Genomic DNA, 20434 nt, shown 5'->3' with positions numbered 1-20434 from the left:
TATCACTACGATCGAGATTCAATAAACCATTCCTTTAGGTGCAAGACCATTGAAGGTATTATTCAAATAAATAGAGTAACCATTATTCTCCTTAAATGAATAACCGTATTGCAATAGACATAATCCAATTATGTCTATGTTCAACGCAAACACCAAATAACAATTATTCAGGTTTAATACTAATCTTGATGGTAGAGGGAGCGTGCGATGTTTGATCACATCAAACTTGGAAACACTTCCAACACTTATCGTCAGCTCACCTTCAGCTAGTCTCCGTTTATTCCGTAGCTTTTATTTCAAGTTACTAACACTTAGCAACCAAACCGGTATCCAATACCCTGGTGCTACTAGGAGTACTAGTAAAGTACACATTAACATAATGTATATCCAATATACTTCTATCGACCTTGCCAGCCTTCTCATCTACCAAGTATCTAGGGTAATCCTACTCCAGTGGTTGTTCCCCTTATTACAGAAGCACTTAGTCTCGGGTTTGGGCTCAACCTTGGGTTTCTTCACTAGAGCAGCAGCTGATTTGCCGTTTCATGAAGTATCCCTTCTTGCCCTTGCCCTTCTTGAAACTAGTGGTTTCACCAACCATCAACAATTGATGCTCCTTCTTGATTTCTACTTTCGCGGTGTCAAACATCACGAATACCTCAAGGATCATCATATCTATCCCTGATATGTTATAGTTTATCACAAAGCTCTAGCAGCTTGGTGGCAATGACTTTTGGAGAAACATCACTATCTCATCTGGAAGATCAACTCCCACTCGATTCAAGTGATTGTTGCACTCAGACAATCTGAGCACAAGCTCAACGATTGAGCTTTTCTCCCTTAGTTTGCAGGCTAAGAAAATCGTCGGAGGTCTCATACCTCTTGACGTGGGCACGAGCCTGAAATCCCAATTTCAGCCCTCGAAACATCTCATATGTTCCGCGACGTTTCGAAAAACGTCTTTGGTGCCTCTACTTAAGCCATTTAACTGAACTATCACGTAGTTATCAAAACGTGTATGTCCGATGTTCACAACATCCACAAACGACGTTTGGGGTTCAGCACACTGAGCGGTGCATTAAGGACATAAGCTTTCTACTGATCGCATAATCACTACTATCAACTTTCAACTATATTTTCTCTAGGAACATATCTAAACAGTGGAACTAAAGCGCGAGCTTACGACATAATTTGCAAAGATCTTTTGACTATGTTCAGGATAATTAAGTTCATCTTATGAACTCCCACTCAGATAGACATCCCTCTGGTCATCTAAGTGATTACATGATCCGATTCAACTAGGCCGTGTCCGATCATCACGTGAGACGGACTAGTCATCATCGGTGAACATCTTCATGTTGATCGTATCTACTATACGACTCATGCTCGACCTTTCGGTCTCCGTGTTCCGAGGCCAAGTCTGTACATGCTAGGCTCGTCAAGTTAACCCTAAGTGTATTGCATGTGTAAATATGTCTTACACCCGTTGTATGTGAACGTAAGGATCTATCACACCCGATCATCACGTGGTGCTTCGAAATGACGAACTATAGCAACGGTGCACAGTTAGGGGAGAACACTTCTTGAAATTGTTGTAAGGGATCATCTTATTTACTACCGTCGTTCTAAGTAAACAAGATGCATAAACATGATAAACATCACATGCAATCAAATAGTGACATGATATGGCCAATATCATTTTGCTCCTTTTGATCTCCATCTTCGGGGCTCCATGATCATCATCGTCACCGGCATGACACCATGATCTCCATCATCGTGTCTTCATGAAGTTGTCTCGCCAACTATTACTTCTACTACTATGGCTACCGGTTAGCAATAAAGTAAAGTAATTACATGGCGTTGTTCAATGACACGCAGGTCATACAATAAATTTAAGACAACTCCTATGGCTCCTGCCGGTTGTCATACTCATCAACATGCAAGTCGTGAATCCTATTACAAGAACATGATCAATCTCATACATCACATATCATTCATCACATTCTTCTTGGCCATATCACATCACAAAGCATACCCTGCAAAAACAAGTTAGACGTCCTCTAATTGTTGTTTGCATGTTTTACGTGGCTGCTATGGGTTTCTAGCAAGAACGTTTCTTACCTACGCAAAACCACAACGTGATATGCCAATTGCTATTTACCCTTCATAAGGACCCTTTTCATTGAATCCGTTCCGACTAAAGTGGGAGAGACTGGCACCCGCTAGCCACCTTATGCACCAAGTGCATGTCAATCGGTGGAACCTGTCTCACGTAAGAGTACGTGTAAGGTCGGTCCGGGCCGCTTCATCCCACAATACCGTCGAAACAAGATTGGACTAGTAACGGTAAGCATATTGAACAAAATCAACGTCCACAACTACTTTGTGTTCTACTCGTGCAAAGAATCTACGCAATAGACCTAGCTCATGACGCCACTGTTGGGGAACGTAGCAGAAATTCAAAATTTTCCTACGTGTCACCAAGATCTATCTATGGAGAAACTAGCAGTGAGGGAAGGAAAGTGCATCTACATACCCTTGTAGATCGTTAAGCGGAAGAGTTCATGAGAATGGGGTTGAAGGAGTCGTACTCGTCGTGATCCAAATCACCGGAGATCCTAGTGCCGAACGGACGGCACCTCCGCGTTCAACACACGTACAGCCCGGTGACGTCTCCCACGCCTTGATCCAGCAAGGAGAGAGGGAGAGGTTGAGGAAGACTCCATCCAGCAGCAGCACAACGGCGTGGTGGTGGTGGAGGAGCGTGGCAATCCAGCAGGGCTTTGCCAAGCACCACGGAAGAGGAGGAGTACGAGAGGTAGGGCTGCGCCAAGAGGGAGAAGTTCTCATGTTTCTGGCAGCCCCAAAACCTCATGTGTTTATAGGAGGAGGGGAGGGGGCTGCGCCCCCTCTAGGGTTCCCTCCCCAGGGGTGGCGGCAGCCCCCAGATGGCATCTGGTGGCGGCCAGAAGGGAGAGAGGGGGAGGCGCACCTAGGGTGGGCCTTAGGGCCCATCTGCCCTAGGGTTTGCCCCCCTTCCCCACTTCCCTGCGCCTTGGGCCCTGTGGGGGGGCACACCATCCCACCTGGGGCTGGTCCCCTCCCACACTTGGCCCATGCAGCCCTCCAGGGTTGGTGGCCCCACTTGGTGGACCCCCGGGACCCTCCCGGTGGTCCCGGTACGTTACCGGAAAAACCCGAAACTTTTCCGGTGACCAAAACAGGACTTCCCATATATAAATCTTTACCTCCGGACCATTCCGGAACTCCTCGTGACGTCCGGGATCTCATCCGGGACTCCGAACAACATTCGGTAACCACATACAAACTTCCTTTATAACCCTAGCATCATCGAACCTTAAGTGTGTAGACCCTACGGGTTCGGGAACCATGCAGACATGACCGAGACGTTCTCCGGTCAATAACCAACAGCGGGATCTGGATACCCATGTTGGCTCCCACATGTTCCACGATGATCTCATCGGATGAACCACGATGTCAAGGACTCAATCGATCCCGTATACAATTCCCTTTGTCTAGCGGTATTGTACTTGCCCGAGATTCGATCGTCGGTATCCGATACCTTGTTCAATCTCGTTACCGACAAGTCTCTTTACTCGTTCCGTAACACATCATCCCGTGGTCAACCCCTTGGTCACATTGTGCACATTATGATGATGTCCTACCGAGTGGGCCCAGAGATACCTCTACATTTACACGGAGTGACAAATCCCAGTCTCGATTCGTGCCAACCCAACAGACACTTTCGGAGATACCTGTAATGCACCTTTATAGCCACCCAGTTACGTTGTGACGTTTGGTACACCCAAAGCATTCCTACGGTATCCGGGAGTTGCACAATCTCATGGTCTAAGGAAAAGATACTTGACATTAGAAAAGCTTTAGCATATGAACTACACGATCTTTGTGTTAGGCTTAGGATTGGGTCTTGTCCATCACATCATTCTCCTAATGATGTGATCCCGTTATCAACGACATCCAATGTCCATAGCCAGGAAACCATGACTATCTGTTGATCACAACGAGCTAGTCAACTAGAGGCTCACTAGGGACATGTTGTGGTCTATGTATTCACACGTGTATTACGATTTCCGGATAATACAGTTATAGCATGAATAAAAGACTATTATCATGAACAAAGAAATATAATAATAACACTTTTATTATTGCCTCTAGGGCATATTTCCAACACTACCCCCCTGGGCGCGCCCCCTACCTCGTGAGCACCTCGTGTGCCTTCCGGACTCCGTTTTCTTGCACGATACGTATTTTGGTCGGTAAAAATTCAGTATATATTCTCCCGGAGGTTTTGACTCCCGTATCACGCAAATTTCCTCTGTTTTTTGTTTTCGAGCTGTTGTTGCTGCAGATTAGAGCAAGATGTCTTCTCAAGAGTCAATCGGGGAGAGCCGGGTATCTAATTCGGCACCGGAACCAAGGGCAAAAAGTGACGCTGACCACTTTGGGCCAGCAATGGAGGAAGAGATGGAGGCTGACTTGATGAGAGTAGATGCCATGGAGGATCAAGAAGTCACCTCTCGCCTCCGAGCTGGATTCACGATGGGGGAACTACAGAGCTCAACTATCCCAAACTCGTTTATCCCTTCTAATGTTAGATTTCTTTCTTATGAAAATATGAAGAGGAGTGTCACTTTTTCTCCTGCAGCTATGCAACACCCTTGGGTGCAAGGAGCTTTAGCTATCACAGGAAAGCTTCGTAAGGAAATAATGGACCTTAAACAGCAAGTTAATAAGCTCGAGGAGGAGAACCGCATCCTGAGGGGAATCATTGCCAAGAATATTACACCGACAACAAAGAAGGAGACATAATCACACAGGTTTGGGCACTCCCCTTGGCAACTGCCAAGCTTGGGGGAGGTGCCTCGGTATCGTATCACAATCACAACTCCTATCTTTACCGTTTTTCTTAGTTCGATCCTATTAGTAGTATCTTGATCTAGTTTTTTTGCTTTATGATCTCTCTATGTAATTGAGTCCGTGAGTTATATATAATAAAGATTAGTGTTGAGTCAAGGGCTTGATTATTTTGCCATAATCTTGGGTGAATAAAAGAAAGAAGAAAAGAATAAAAAGAAACAAAAAGTTCATACTGATCTTATTGAGAGTAATGACTTCACATAGAAAGAGTATGATGATTAAAAGTTGTTGGGAGATGGCAGACATAGCTTTGGTCATTGTTGCAATTAATAAGAAGTAATAAGGAAAGAGAGGTCTTCACATATAAATATATTATCATTGACATATTTTATGATTGGGAGCACTCATTAAAATATGACATGCTAAAGAGTTGATGTTGGACAAGGAAGACAACGTAATGAGTTATGTCTTTCTTATATCTGAGATAAAGTATGTTGTCATGGTTCCTATAACTTGTTGATCTTGCCTTTCCTCCTCATGCTAGCCAAATTCTCAACACCAAGTAGAAATACTACTTGTGCTTCCAAATATCCCCAAACCAGTTTTGCCATGAGAGTCCACCATATCTACCTATGGATTGAGTAAGATCCTTCAAGTAAGTTGTCATCGGTGCAGAGCAATAAAATTTGCTCTAAATATGTATGATTGATTGGTGTGGGAGAAATAAGATTTATACGATCTTGTGATGTGGAAGTAATAAAAGCGACATACTGCATAATAAAGGTTCATATCACAAGTGGCAATATAAAGTGACGTTCTTTCGCATTGAGATTTTGTGCATCCAACCATAAAAGCGCATGGCAACCTCTGCTTCCCTCTGCGAAGGGCCTATCCTTTATTATTATCTTCTACCTTAGGCAAGAGTCACGGTTATCTTCACCTTTCCTTTTTCATTTTATCCTTTGGCAAGCTCAGCACGTTGGAAAGAACATGATATATATATCTAATTGGATGTAGGGGAGCATGAACCATTATTGTTGACATTACCCTTGAGGTAAAAGGTTGTGGGGCAAAACTATAAGCCCCTATCTTTCTCTGTGTCCGATTAAAACTCCACAACCACAAGTATTGCGTGAGTGTTAGCAATTATGGAGGACTAAATGATAGTTGAGTATGTGGACTTGCTTTTTAGCTCTGACATAGACTCTTTCCGATGTTATGATAAATTGCAATTGCTTCAATGACTGAGATTATAGTTTGTTGGAGCCCAATAAGGTTTATGATTTATACTTTTGCATTGTGAATAGATCATCACTTGAACATAAGTAATCATATGACAAAATCTATATATGTTGTTGTTATGAGAATAATAATGATGCCTTCTGATGGGTTACGTATAATTTCAAAAAAATTCCTATGCTCACGCAAGATCATAGTGATGCATAGCAACGAGAGGGGAGAGTATGATCTATGTACCTTATAGATCGACAACGGAAGCGTTTGGTTGATGTAGTTGTACGTCTTCACGGCCCGACCGATCAAGCACCGAAACTACGGCACCTCCGAGTTTTAGCACACGTTCAGCTCGATGACGATCCCCGGACTCCTATCCAGCAAAGTGTCGGGGAAGAGTTCCGTCAGCACGACGGCGTGGTGACGATCTTGATGTACTACTGCAGCAGGGCTTCGCCTAAACTCCGCTACAATATTATCGAGGACTATGGTGGAAGGGGGCACCGCACACGGCTAAGAATATGATCACGTGGATCAACTTGTGTCTCTCTGGGGTGCCTCTGCCTCAGTATATAAAGGACTAAAAGGGGGGAGGCCGGACGGCCACATAGGGCGCGCCAGGAGAGTCCTACTCCCTCTGGGAGTAGGATTCCCCCCCCCCAATCCTAGTTGGAATAGGACTCGCGGAGGGGAGGAAAGAGAGAGAGGGGCCGACCCCCTCTCCTTGTCCAATTCGGACCAAGGGAGGGGAGGGGCGCGCAGCCCACTATGGGTTGCCTCTTCTCTTTTCCACTAAGGCCCAATAAGGCCCATCTAGCTCCCCGGGGGGTTCCGGTAACCTCCCGGTACTCCGGTAAAATCCCGATTTCACCCGAAACACTTCCGATATCCAAACATAGGCTTCCAATGTATCAATCTTTATGTCTCGACCATTTCGAGACTCCTCGTCATGTCCTTGATCGCATCCGGGACTCCGAACAACCTTAGGTACATCAAAATGCATAAACTCATAATATAACTGTCATCGTAACCTTAAGCGTGCGGACCCTACGGGTTCAAGAACAATGTAGACATGACCGAGACACGTCTCCGGTCAATAACCAATAGCGGGACCTGGATGCCCATATTGGCTCCTGCATATTCTACGAAGTCTTTATCGGTCAGACCACATAACAACATACGTTGTTCCCTTTGTCATCGGTATGTTACTTGCCCGAGATTCGATCGTCGGTATTCCAATACCTAGTTCAGTCTCGTTACCGGCAAGTCTCTTTACTCGTTCTGTAATACATCATCCCGCAACTAACTCATTAGTTGCAATGCTTGCAAGGCTTTAAGTGATGTGCATTACCGAGAGGGCCCAGAGATACCTCTCCGACAATCGAAGTGACAAAACCTAATCTCGAAATACGCCAACCCAACATGTACCTTTGGAGACACCTATAGTACTCCTTTGTAATCACCCAGTTATGTTGTGACGTTTGGTAGCACCCAAAGTGTTCCTCCGGTAAACGGGAGTTGCATAATCTCATAGTTATAGGAACATGTATAAGTCATGAAGAAAGCAATAGCAACATACTAAACGATCGGGTGCTAAGCTAATGGAATGGGTCATGTCAATCAGATCATTCACTTAATGATGTGATCCTGTTAATCAAATAACAACTCCTTGTTTATGGTTAGGAAACATAACCATCTTTGATTAACGAGCTAGTCAAGTAGAGGCATACTAGTGACACTCTGTTTGTCTATGTATTCACACATGTATTATGTTTCCGGTTAATACAATTCTAGCATGAATAATAAACATTTATCATGATATAAGGAAATAAATAATAACTTTATTATTGCCTCTAGGGAAAATTTCCTTCAGTCTTCCACTTGCACTAGAGTCAATAATCTAGATTACACAGTAATGATTCTCACACCCATGGAGCCTTGGTGCTGATCATGTTTTGCTCGTGGAAGAGGCTTAGTCAACGGGTCTGCAACATTCAGATCCGTATGTATCTTGCAAATCTCTATGTCTCCCACCTGGACTAGATCCCGGATGGAATTGAAGCGTCTCTTGATGTGCTTGGTTCTCTTGTGAAATCTGGATTCCTTTGCCAAGGCAATTGCACCAGTATTATCACAAAAGATCTTCATTGGACCCGATGCACTAGGTATGACACCTAGATCGGATATGAATTCCTTCATCCAGACTCCTTCATTTGCTGCTTCCGAAGTAGCTATGTACTCCGCTTCACATGTAGATCCCGCTACAACGCTTTGTTTAGAACTGCACCAACTGATAGCTCCACCGTTTAATGTAAACACGTATCCGGTTTGCGATTTGGAATCGTCCGGATCAGTGTCAAAGCTTGCATTAACGTAACCTTTTACGATGAGCTCTTTGTCACCTCCATATACGAGAAACATATCCTTAGTCCTTTTCAGGTACTTCAGGATGTTCTTGACCGCTGTCCAGTGATCCACTCCTGGATTACTTTGGTACCTCCCTGCTAGACTTATAGCAAGGCACACATCAGGTCTGGTACACATCATTGCATACATGATAGAGCCTATGGCTGAAGCATAGGGAACATCTTTCATATTCTCTCTATCTTCTACAGTGGTCGGGCATTGAGTCTTACTCAACTTCACACCTTGTAACACAGGCAAGAACCCTTTCTTTGCTTGATCCATTTTGAACTTCTTCAAAATTTTGTCAAGCTATGTGCTTTGTGAAAGTCCAATTAAGCGTCTTGATCTATCTCTATAGATCTTAATGCCTAATATGTAAGCAGCTTCACCGAGGTCTTTCATTGAAAAACTCTTATTCAAGTATCCCTTTATGCTATCCAGAAATTCTACATCATTTCCAATTAGTAATATGTCATCCACATATAATATCAGAACTGCTACAGAGCTCCCACTCACTTTCTTGTAAATACAGGCTTCTCCAAAAGTCTGTATAAAACCAAATGCTTTGATCACACTATCAAAATGTTTATTCCAACTCCGAGAGGCTTGCACCAGTCCATAAATGGATCGCTGGAGCTTGCACACTTTGTTAGCTCCCTTTGGATCGACAAAACCTTCTGGTTGCATCATATACAACTCTTCTTCCAGAAATCCATTCAGGAATGCAGTTTTGACATCCACCTGCCAAATTTCATAATCATAAAATGCGGCAATTGCTAACATGATTCGGACAGACTTAAGCATCACTACGAGTGAGAAGGTCTCATCATAGTCAATCCCTTGAACTTGTCGAAAACCTTTTGCGACAAGTCGAGCTTTGTAGACAGTAATATTACCGTCAGCGTCAGTCTTCTTCTTGAAGATCCATTTATTCTCAATTGCTCGCCGATCATCGGGCAAGTCAACCAAAGTCCATACTTTGTTCTCATACATGGATCCCATCTCAGATTTCATGGCTTCAAGCCACTTTGCGGAATCTAGGCTCACCATCGCTTCTTCATAGTTCATAGGTTCATCATGATCTAGTACCATGACTTCCAGAACGGGATTACCGTACCACTCTGGCGCGGATCTTACTCTGGTTGATCTACGAGGTTCACTAGTATCTTGTTCTGAAGTTTCATGATCATTATCATTAGCTTCCTCACTAACTGGTGTAGGTGTCACAGAAACAGTTTTCTGTGATGTACTACTTTCCAATAAGGGAGTAGGTACAGTTACCTCATCAAGTTCTACTTTCCTCCCACTCACTTCTTTCGAGAGAAACTCCTTCTCCAGAAAGTTTCCGAATTTAGCAACAAAAGTCTTGCCTTCGGATCTGTGATAGAAGGTGTATCCAATAGTCTCCTTTGGATATCCTATGAAGACACATTTCTCCGATTTGGGTTCGAGCTTATCAGGTTGAAGCTTTTTCACATAAGCATCGCAGCCCCAAACTTTTAGAAACGACAACTTTGGTTTCTTGCCAAACCACAGTTCATAAGGCGTCGTCTCAACGGATTTTGATGGTGCCCTATTTAACGTGAATGCGGCCGTCTCTAGAGCGTATCCCCAAAACGATAGCGGTAAATCAGTAAGAGACATCATAGATCGCACCATATCTAGTAAAGTACGATTACGACGTTCGGACACACCATTACGCTGTGGTGTTCCGGGTGGCGTGAGTTGCGAAACTATTCCACAATTTTTCAAATGTACACCAAACTCATAACTCAAATATTCTCCTCCACGATCAGATCGTAGAAACTTTATTTTCTTGTTACGATGATTTTCAACTTCACTCTGAAATTCTTTGAACTTTTCAAACGTTTCAGACTTATGTTTCATTAAGTAGATATACCCATATCTACTTAAATCATCTGTGAAGGTGAGAAAATAACGATATCCGCCATGAGCCTCAATATTCATCGGACCACATACATTTGTATGTATGATTTCCAACAAATCTGTTGCTCTCTCCATAGTACCGGAGAATGGCGTTTTGGACATCTTGCCCATGAGGCACGGTTCGCAAGTACCAAGTGATTCATAATCAAGTGGTTCCAAAAGTCCATCAGTATGGAGTTTCTTCATGCGCTTTACACCGATATGACCTAAACGGCAGTGCCACAAATATGTTGCACTATCATTATCAACTCTGCATCTTTTGGCTTCAACATTATGAATATATGTGTTACTACTATCGAGATTCAACAAGAATAGACCACTCTTCAAGGGTGCATGACCATAAAAGATATTACTCATATAAATAGAACAACCATTATTCTCTGATTTAAATGAATAACCGTCTCGCATCAAACAAGATCCAGAAATAATGTTCATGCTTAACGCTGGCACCAAATAACAATTATTTAGGTATAACATTAATCCCGAAGGTAGATGTAGAGGTAGCGTGCCGACCGCGATCACATCGACCTTGGAACCGTTTCCCACGCGCATCGTCACCTCGTCCTTAGCCAATCTTCGCTTAATCCGTAGTCCCTGTTTCGAGTTGCAAATATTAGCAACAGAACCAGTATCAAATACCCAGGTGCTACTGCGAGCATTAGTAAGGTACACATCAATAACATGTATATCACATATATCTTTGTTCACCTTGCCATCCTTCTTATCCGCCAAATACTTGGGGCAGTTCCGCTTCCAGTGACCAGTCTGCTTGCAATAGAAGCACTCAGTTTCAGGCTTAGGTCCAGGTTTGGGTTTCTTCTCTTGAGTAGCAACTTGCTTGCTGTTCTTTTTGAAGTTTCCCTTCTTCTTCCCTTTGCCCTTTTTCTTGAAACTAGTGGTCTTGTTGACCATCAACACTTGATGCTCCTTCTTGATTTCTACCTCCGCAGCTTTCAGCATTGCGAAGAGCTCGGGAATAGTCTTATTCATCCCTTGCATATTATAGTTCATCACGAAGCTCTTGTAGCTTGGTGGCAGTGATTGGAGAATTCTGTCAATGACGCAATCATCTGGAAGATTAACTCCCAATTGAATCAGGTGATTATTATACCCAGACATTTTGAGTATATGCTCACTGACAGAACTGTTCTCCTCCATCTTGCAGCTATAGAACTTATTGGAGACTTCATATCTCTCAATCCGGGCATTTGCTTGAAATATTAACTTCAACTCCTGGAACATCTCATATGCTCCATGACGTTCAAAACGTCATTGAAGTCCCGATTCTAAGCCATAAAGCATGGCACATTGAACTATCGAGTAGTCATCAGCTTTGCTCTGCCAGACGTTCATAACATCCAGCATTGCACCTGCAGCAGGCCTGGCACCCAGCGGTGCTTCCAGGACGTAATTCTTCTGTGCAGCAATGAGGATAATCCTCAAGTTACGGACCCAGTCCGTGTAATTGCTACCATCATCTTTCAACTTTGCTTTCTCAAGGAACGCATTAAAATTCAACGGAACAACAACACGAGCCATCTATCTACAAACAAGCATAAACAAGCAAGATACTTATCAGGTACTAAGTTTCATGATAAATTTAAGTTCAGTTAATTTACTTAAAGAACTCCCACTTAGATAGACATCCCTCTAATCCTCTAAGTGATTACGTGATCCAAATCAACTAAACCATGTCCGATCATCACGTGAGATGGAGTAGTTTCATTGGTGAACATCATTATGTTGATCATATCTACTATATGATTCACGCTCGACCTTTCGGTCTCCGTGTTCCGAGGCCATATCTGTATATACTTGGCTCGTCAAGTATAACCTGAGTATTCCGCGTGTGCAACTGTTTTGCACCCGTTGTATTTGAACATAGAGCCTATCACACCCGATCATCACGTGGTGTCTCGGCACGAAGAACTTTCGCAACTGTGCATACTCAGGGAGAACACTACTTGATAATTTAGTGAGAGATCATCTTATAATGCTACCCTCAATCAAAGCAAGATAAGATGCATAAAAGATAAACATCACATGCAATCAATATAAGTGATATGATATGGCCATCATCATCTTGTGCTTGTGATCTCCATCTCCGAAGCACCGTTGTGATCACCATCGTCACCGGCGCGACACCTTGATCTCCATCGTAGCATCATTGTCGTCTCGCCGCGCTTGTGCTTCCACGACTATCGCTACCGTTTAGTGATAAAGTAAAGTATTACAGCGCGATTGCATTGCATACAATAAAGCGACAACCATATGGCTCCTGTCAGTTGCCGATAACTCGGTTACAAAACATGATCATCTCATACAATAAAAATCAGCATCATGCCTTGACCATATCACATCACAACATGCCCTGCAAAAACAAGTTAGACGTCCTCTACTTTGTTGTTGCAAGTTTTACGTGGCTGCTACGGGCTTAAGCAAGAACCAATCTTACCTACGCATCAAAACCACAACGATAGTTTGTCAAGTTGGTGCTGTTTTAACCTTCGCAAGGACCGGGCGTAGCCACACTCAGTTCAACTAAAGTTGGAGAAACTGTCACCCACAAGCCACCTCTGTGCAAAGCACGTCGGGAGAACCGGTCTCACGTAAGCGTACGCATAATGTCGGTCTGGGCCGCTTCATCCAACAATACCGCCGAACCAAAGTATGACATGCTGGTAAGCAGTATGACTTATATCGCCCACAACTCACTTGTGTCCTACTCGTGCATATAACATCAACATATAAAACCTAGGCTCGGATGCCACTGATGGGTTACGTAGTAATTTCAAAAAAATTCCTACGCTCACGCAAGATCATAGTGATGCATAGCAACGAGAGGGGAGAGTATGATCTATGTACCTTATAGATCGACAACGGAAGCGTTTGGTTGATGTAGTCGTACGTCTTCACGGCCCGACCGATCAAGCACCGAAACTACGGCACCTCCGAGTTTTAGCACACGTTCAGCTCGATGACGATCCCCGGACTCCGATCCAGCAAAGTGTCGGGGAAGAGTTCCGTCAGCACGACGGCGTGGTGACGATCTTGATGTACTACTGCAGCAGGGCTTCGCCTAAACTCCGCTACAATATTATCGAGGACTATGGTGGAAGGGGGCACCGCACACGGCTAAGAATATGATCACGTGGATCAAATTGTGTCTCTCTGGGGTGCCTCTGCCTCAGTATATAAAGGACTAAAACGGGGGGGAGGCCGGCCGGCCACATAGGGTGCGCCAGGAGAGTCCTACTCCCTCTGGGAGTAGGATCCCCCCCCCCAATCCTAGTTGGAATAGGACTCGCGGAGGGGGGAAAAGAGAGAGAGGGGCCGGCCCCCTCTCCTTGTCCAATTCGGACCAAGGGAGGGGAGGGGTGCGCGGCCCACTATGGGCTGCCTCTTCTCTTTTCCACTAAGGCCCAATAAGGCCCATCTAGCTCCCCGGGGGGTTCCGGTAACCTCCTAGTACTCCGGTAAAATCCCGATTTCACCCGGAACACTTCCGATATCCAAACATAGGCTTCCAATATATCAATCTTTATGTCTCGACCATTTTGAGACTCCTCGTCATGTCCGTGATCGCATCCGGGACTCCGAACAACCTTCGGTACATCAAAATGCATAAACTCATAATATAACTGTCATCGTAACCTTAAGCGTGCGGACCCTACGGGTTCGAGAACAATGTAGACATGACCGAGACACGTCTCCGGTCAATAACCAATAGCGGGACCTGGATGCCCATATTGGCTCCTGCATATTCTACGAAGATCTTTATCGGTCAGACCGCATAACAACATACGTTGTTCCCTTTGTCATCGGTATGTTACTTGCCCGAGATTCGATCGTCGGTATTCCAATACCTAGTTCAGTCTCGTTACCGGCAAGTCTCTTTACTCATTCTGTAATACATCATCCCGCAACTAACTCATTAGTTGCAATGCTTGCAAGGCTTTAAGTGATGTGCATTACCGAGAGGGCCCAGAGATACCTCTCCGACAATCGGAGTGACAAAACCTAATCTCGAAATACGCCAACCCAACATGTACCTTTGGAGACACCTGTAGTACTCCTTTATAATCACCCAGTTACGTTGTGACGTTTGGTAGCACCCAAAGTGTTCCTCCGGTAAACGGGAGTTGCATAATCTCATAGTTATAGGAACATGTATAAGTCATGAAGAAAGCAATAGCAACATACTAAACGATCGGGTGCTAAGCTAATGGAATGGGTCATGTCAATCAGATCATTCACTTAATGATGTGATCCCGTTAATCAAATAACAACTCCTTGTTTATGGTTAGGAAACATAACCATCTTTGATTAACGAGCTAGTCAAGTAGAGGCATACTAGTGATACTCTGTTTGTCTATGTATTCACACATGTATTATGTTTCCGGTTAATACAATTCTAGCATGAATAATAAACATTTATCATGATATAAGGAAATAAATAATAACTTTATTATTGCCTCTAGGGCATATTTCCTTCACCTTCATGTCCGTATTTTATTTTTATCGACGCCTCTACCTCTAAACATGAGGACATATTTATTGTTATCGGCTTTTCGCTTGAGGACAAGCGAGGTCTAAGCTTGGGGGAGTTGATACGTCCATTTTGCATCATGCTTTTATATCGATATTTATTGCATTATGGACTATTATTTCACTTTATGTCACAATACTTATGGATATTCTCTCTTATTTTACAAGGTTTACATAAAGAGGGAGAATGCCGGCAGCTGGAATTCTGGTCTGGATAAGGAGCAAATATTAGAGACCTATTCTGCGCAACTCCAAAAGTCCTGAAACTTCACGAAACGTCTTAAAAGAAATAAAGAAAAATCCACGCCAAAGATGAAGGCCAAGGGGCCCACACCCTGCTCACGAGGGTGGGGGCGCGCCCCCCTACCTCGTGGGCCCCCTAGTGGCTCTCCGATGCCCATCTTCTCCTATATGAGGTCTTTCGATGAGAAAAAATAGGAAGGATCTTTTTGGGACGAGACTCTGCCGCCACGAGGCGGAACCTTGGTTGATCCAATCTAGAGCTCCGGCAGAGCTGTTCTGCCGGGGATACTTCCCTTCCGGAGGGGGAAATCATCACCATCGTCATCAACAACGCTCCTCTCATCGGGAGAGGGCAATCTCCACCAACATCTTCACCAGCACCATCTCATCTCCAAACCCTAGTTCATCTCTTGTATCCAATTCTTGCTCAAAGTCCGGGATTGGTGCTAGTAGGTTGCTAGTAGTGTTGATTACTCCTGGTAGTTGATGCTAGTTGGTTTAATTGGTGGAAGATTATATGTTCATATCCTATATGCATATTATTACCCCTCTGATTATGAACATGAATATTCTTTGTGAGTAATTACGTTTGTTCCCGAGGACAAGGGAGAAGTCTTGCTATGAGTAGTCATGTGAATTTGGTATTCGTTTGATATTTTGATAAGATCTATGTTGTCTAGCCTCTAGTGGTGTTATGTGAACGTCGACTACATAAGACTTCGCCATTATTTGGGCCTAGAGGAAGGCATTGGGAAGTAATAAGTAGATGATGGGTTGCTAGAGTGACAGAAGCTTAAACCCTAGTTTATGCGTTGCTTCGTAAGGGGCTGATTTGGATCCATATGTTTCATGCTATGGTTAGGTTTACCTTAATACTTTTGTTGTAGTTGTGGATGCTTGCAATAGAGATTAATCATAAGTGGGATTCTTGTTCAAGTAAGAACAGCGCCCAAGCACCGGTCCACCCACATATCAAATTATCAAAGTATCGAACGCGAATCATATGAACGTGATGAAAACTAGCTTGACGATATTCCCATGTGTCCTCGGGAGCGCTTTTCCTATTATAAGAGTTTGTTCCGGCTTGTCCTTTGCTACAAAAGGATTGAGCCACCTTGCTGCACTTTATTTACTTTTGTTACTTGTTGCTCGTTACAATTTATCCTATCACAAAACTATCTGTTACCACTTATTTCAGTACTTGCACAGAATACCTTGCTGAAAACCGCTTATCATTTCGTTCTGCTCCTCGTTGGGTTCGACACTCTTACTTATCGAAAGGACTACGATAGATCCCCTATACTTGTGGGTCATCAAGCAGCGTGGATGTCGAGGATCGCCGGTCGGAGCTTCGAGGTCGTCGGACTTGGGCCGAGGTCGCCGGAGGAAGGAGTCGGATCTGGAAGGGTCGCCGGTGCAGCGGGGCGTCGGAGGAGCTCGCCGGGACGTGCGGTGGCGCGGCCACGGCGTCGGTGCGGGCGGCGCCTCGCCGGAGCAGCGAGGCCGGCGATGGCGTGCGGCGGCCGGAGCAGGGAGCTCGCCGGCGCGGGCGAAGGGACGAGGCGGCGCGGGCAGCGCGCCTGGAGATGGGCTCGGGGGCCGGCTGCGGGCTCAGCGGGCCTCACGCGGGAGGCGGCCAGCGGTGCCACATGGCATGATGCAATTGGCGGCGGTGGTCTCGTCCGGCCGGAATCGGACGTGTCCGGCGTGGCGCGAGCAGATTTTTAGGGTTAGGGGTGGAGGAGACCCGGGATTTTCGTGGAGGGACCTATATATAGAGGTAGAGGGAGCTAGGAGGCTCCAAATTGATCACGATTTTCGGCCACGCGATCATGATCGAACGATCTAGATGATGGAGGAGGTTTAGGTGGGTTTTGGGCCACTTTGGAGAGGTGTTGGGCTACAACACACACGAGGCCTTTTCGGTCCCTCGGTTAACCGTTGGAGTATCAAACGAAGTCCAAATGGCACGAAACTTGACAGGCGGTCTACCGGTAGTAAACCAAGGCCGCTTGGCAAGTCTCGGTCCAATCCGAGAACATTTAATACCCGCACACGAAAAGAGGTAGAAAGGGACACCGGAGGACATAGGAGCGCCGGAATGCAAAACGGACAACGGGTAAAATGCTCGGATGCATGAGACGACCACGTATGCAAATGTGATGCACATGATGACATGATATGAGATGCATGACAAAGACAAAACAACAACGAATACAAAAACCCGACAACGAGGAAATAAAATAACTTAGTGCCGGAAATGGCAAGAGTTGGAATACAAATGTGGCAGGTTACATAGGGGGTGTTACATCTATAGAAGAAGAAATTGATGAAACTGTGAGCTCATTGGATGAAAAAGATGATGAGGAGAGCGAAGAACAAAAGGAGGAAGAGCGGATTAGCTACCCGTGCCCACCTTCTAATGAGAGTAACTCTTCAACTCATACATTGTTTAACTTCCCTTCGTGCTTACCGGAGGATGATTGCTATGATGACTATTATGATCCCGTTGATTCTCTTGAAATATCCCTTTTTGATGATGCTTGCTATGCTTGTGGCCAAGATGCCAATATGAATTATGCTTATGGAGATGAACTTGCTATAGTTCCTTATGTTAAACATGAAATTGTTGCTATTGCACCCACAAATGATAGCCCTATTGTCTTTTTGAATTCTCCAAACTACACTATATCGGAGAAGTTTGCTCTTATTAAGGATTATATTGATGGGTTGCCTTTTACCGTTGCACATGATGATTTTGATGAATATAATATGCATGTGCTTGCTGCTCCTACTTGCAATTATTATGAGAGAGGAACTATATCTCCACCTCTCTATGTTTCCAATATGATAAAATTGCAAGAAACTGTTTATACTATGCATTGGCCTTTACTATGTGTGCATGAATTGTTCTTTTATGACATGCCGATGCATAGGAAGAGAGTTAGACTTCTTAATTACATGATATATGTTACCTTGTGCTCACCACTAAATTACAAATCATTGTTAATTAAAATTGGCTTTGATATACCTTGGGATCCGGGTGGATCCATTACTTGAGCACTATATGCCTAGCTTAATGACTTTAAAGAAAGCGCTGCTAGGGAGACAACCGGAAGTTTTAGAGAGTCATTTATTTCTGTTGAGTGCTTTCATATAGTTTAAAATAACAAAAATAAAGAGGGGAACCCAGAACTTTTTCAAAAAGGAAAGCAAAAGTGAGAAAGACAAGCATTGTTGGAGTGGGAGCTAGCCTTGAACTTTGTTCATGCTCATGGAAACTTTGTGAATCTTGATTACAGAAACTTTTCAAAAAAAAATAATTATCCCCTTGTACAATTCCATTGTATTATAAAAATAATGTGCCAAGGTTTGCCTTTAGGATGTTTACATTTGCTTGATGGTTTGTACGGTGCAGGATAGAAACTTTGGCTGCAGTGCGCGATTTTACATTTTTAGCTGGAACGTGAAATGGTTCTGATTCTTTTTGCACTGTCTTCCTATACAATTTTTTTATTTTTCCTAATTTTGGTAGAATTTTTCAAGTATCAGAAGTATGGTGAATGTTCAGATTATTACAGACTGTTCTGTTTTAGACAAATTCTGTTTTTTATGCATAGTTTGCTTGTTTTGATGAAACTATCGATTCATATCAGTGGATTAAGCCATGAAAAAGTTATACTACAGTAGACACAATGCAAAAACAAAATATTAATGGGTTTGCAACAGTACTTAGAGTAGTGATTTGCTTTATTATACTAACGGATCTTACCGAGTTTTCTGTTAAAGTTTTGTGTGGGTGAAGTGTTCGATGATCGAGAAGGTCTCGTTGTGAGGAGAAGGAAGAGAGGCAAGAGCTCAAGCTTGGGGATGCCCGAGGCACCCCAAGTAAATATTCAAGGAGACTCAAGCGTCTAAGCTTGGGGATGCCCCGGAAGGCATCCCCTCTTTCTTCAACAAGTATCGGTATGTTTTCGGATTCGTTTCGTTCATACGATATGTGCAATCTTGGAGCGTCTTTTGCATTTATTTTTATTTTTTTATTTTATGCACCATGCTGGTATGAGATAGTCCTTGGTTGATTAATAGAATGCTCTATGCACTTCACTTATATCTTTTGAGTATGGCTTTATAGAATGCTTCATGTGCTTCACTTATACCATTTGAAGTTTGGATTGCCTGTTTCTCGTTATATAGACAACCGCCATTTGTATAATGCTCTTTTGCTTCACCTATATTTGTTATAGCGTGGTCATATCTTTTGTAGAAAGAATTAAACTCTCTTGCTTCACTTATATCTGTTTAGAGAGATGACAGGAATTGGTCATTCACATGGTTAGTCATAAAATCCTACATAAAACTTGTAGATCACTAAATATGATATGTTTGATTCCTTGCAATAGTTTTGCGGTATAAAGATGGTGATATTAGAGTCATGCTAGTGGGTAGTTGTGGATTAGTAGAAATACTTGTGTTGAAGTTTGTGATTCCCGTAGCATGCACGTATGGTGAACCGTTATGTAACAAAGTTGGAGCACGAGGTATTTATTGATTGTCTTCCTTATGAGTGGAGGTCGGGGATGAGTGATGGTCTTTTCCTACCAATCTATCCCCCTAGGAGCATGCGCGTAGTACTTTGTTTCGATGACTAATAGATTTTTGCAATAAGTATGTGAGTTCTTTATGACTAATGTTGAGTCCATGGGTTATACGCACTCTCACCCTTCCACCATTGCTAGCCTCTCTAGTACCGCGCAACTTTCGTCGGTACCATAAACTCACCATATACCTTCCTCAAAACAGCCACCATACCTACCTATTATGACATTTCCATAGTCATTCCGAGATATATTGCCATGCAACTTCCATCATCATCATATACATGACTTGAGCATTTATTGTCATATTGCTTTGCATGATCGTAACATAGCTAGCATGATGTTTTCATGGCTTGTCCGTTTTTTGATGTCATTGCTATGCTAGATCATTGCACATCCCGGTTAACCGCCGGAGGCATTCATATAAAGTCATATCTTTGTTCTAGATATCGAGTTGTGGTATTGAGTTGTAAGTAAATAAAAGTGTGATGATCATAATTATTAGAACATTGTCCCATGTAAGGTTATCAAAATAAAAGTGGCCAAAGAAGCCCCCCCCC

This window comes from Triticum dicoccoides, chromosome 1A, assembly GCF_002162155.2.
Source record: "Triticum dicoccoides isolate Atlit2015 ecotype Zavitan chromosome 1A, WEW_v2.0, whole genome shotgun sequence".
NCBI lineage: Eukaryota > Viridiplantae > Streptophyta > Magnoliopsida > Poales > Poaceae > Triticum > Triticum dicoccoides.
Note: the sequence above shows the minus strand (reverse complement) of the source record.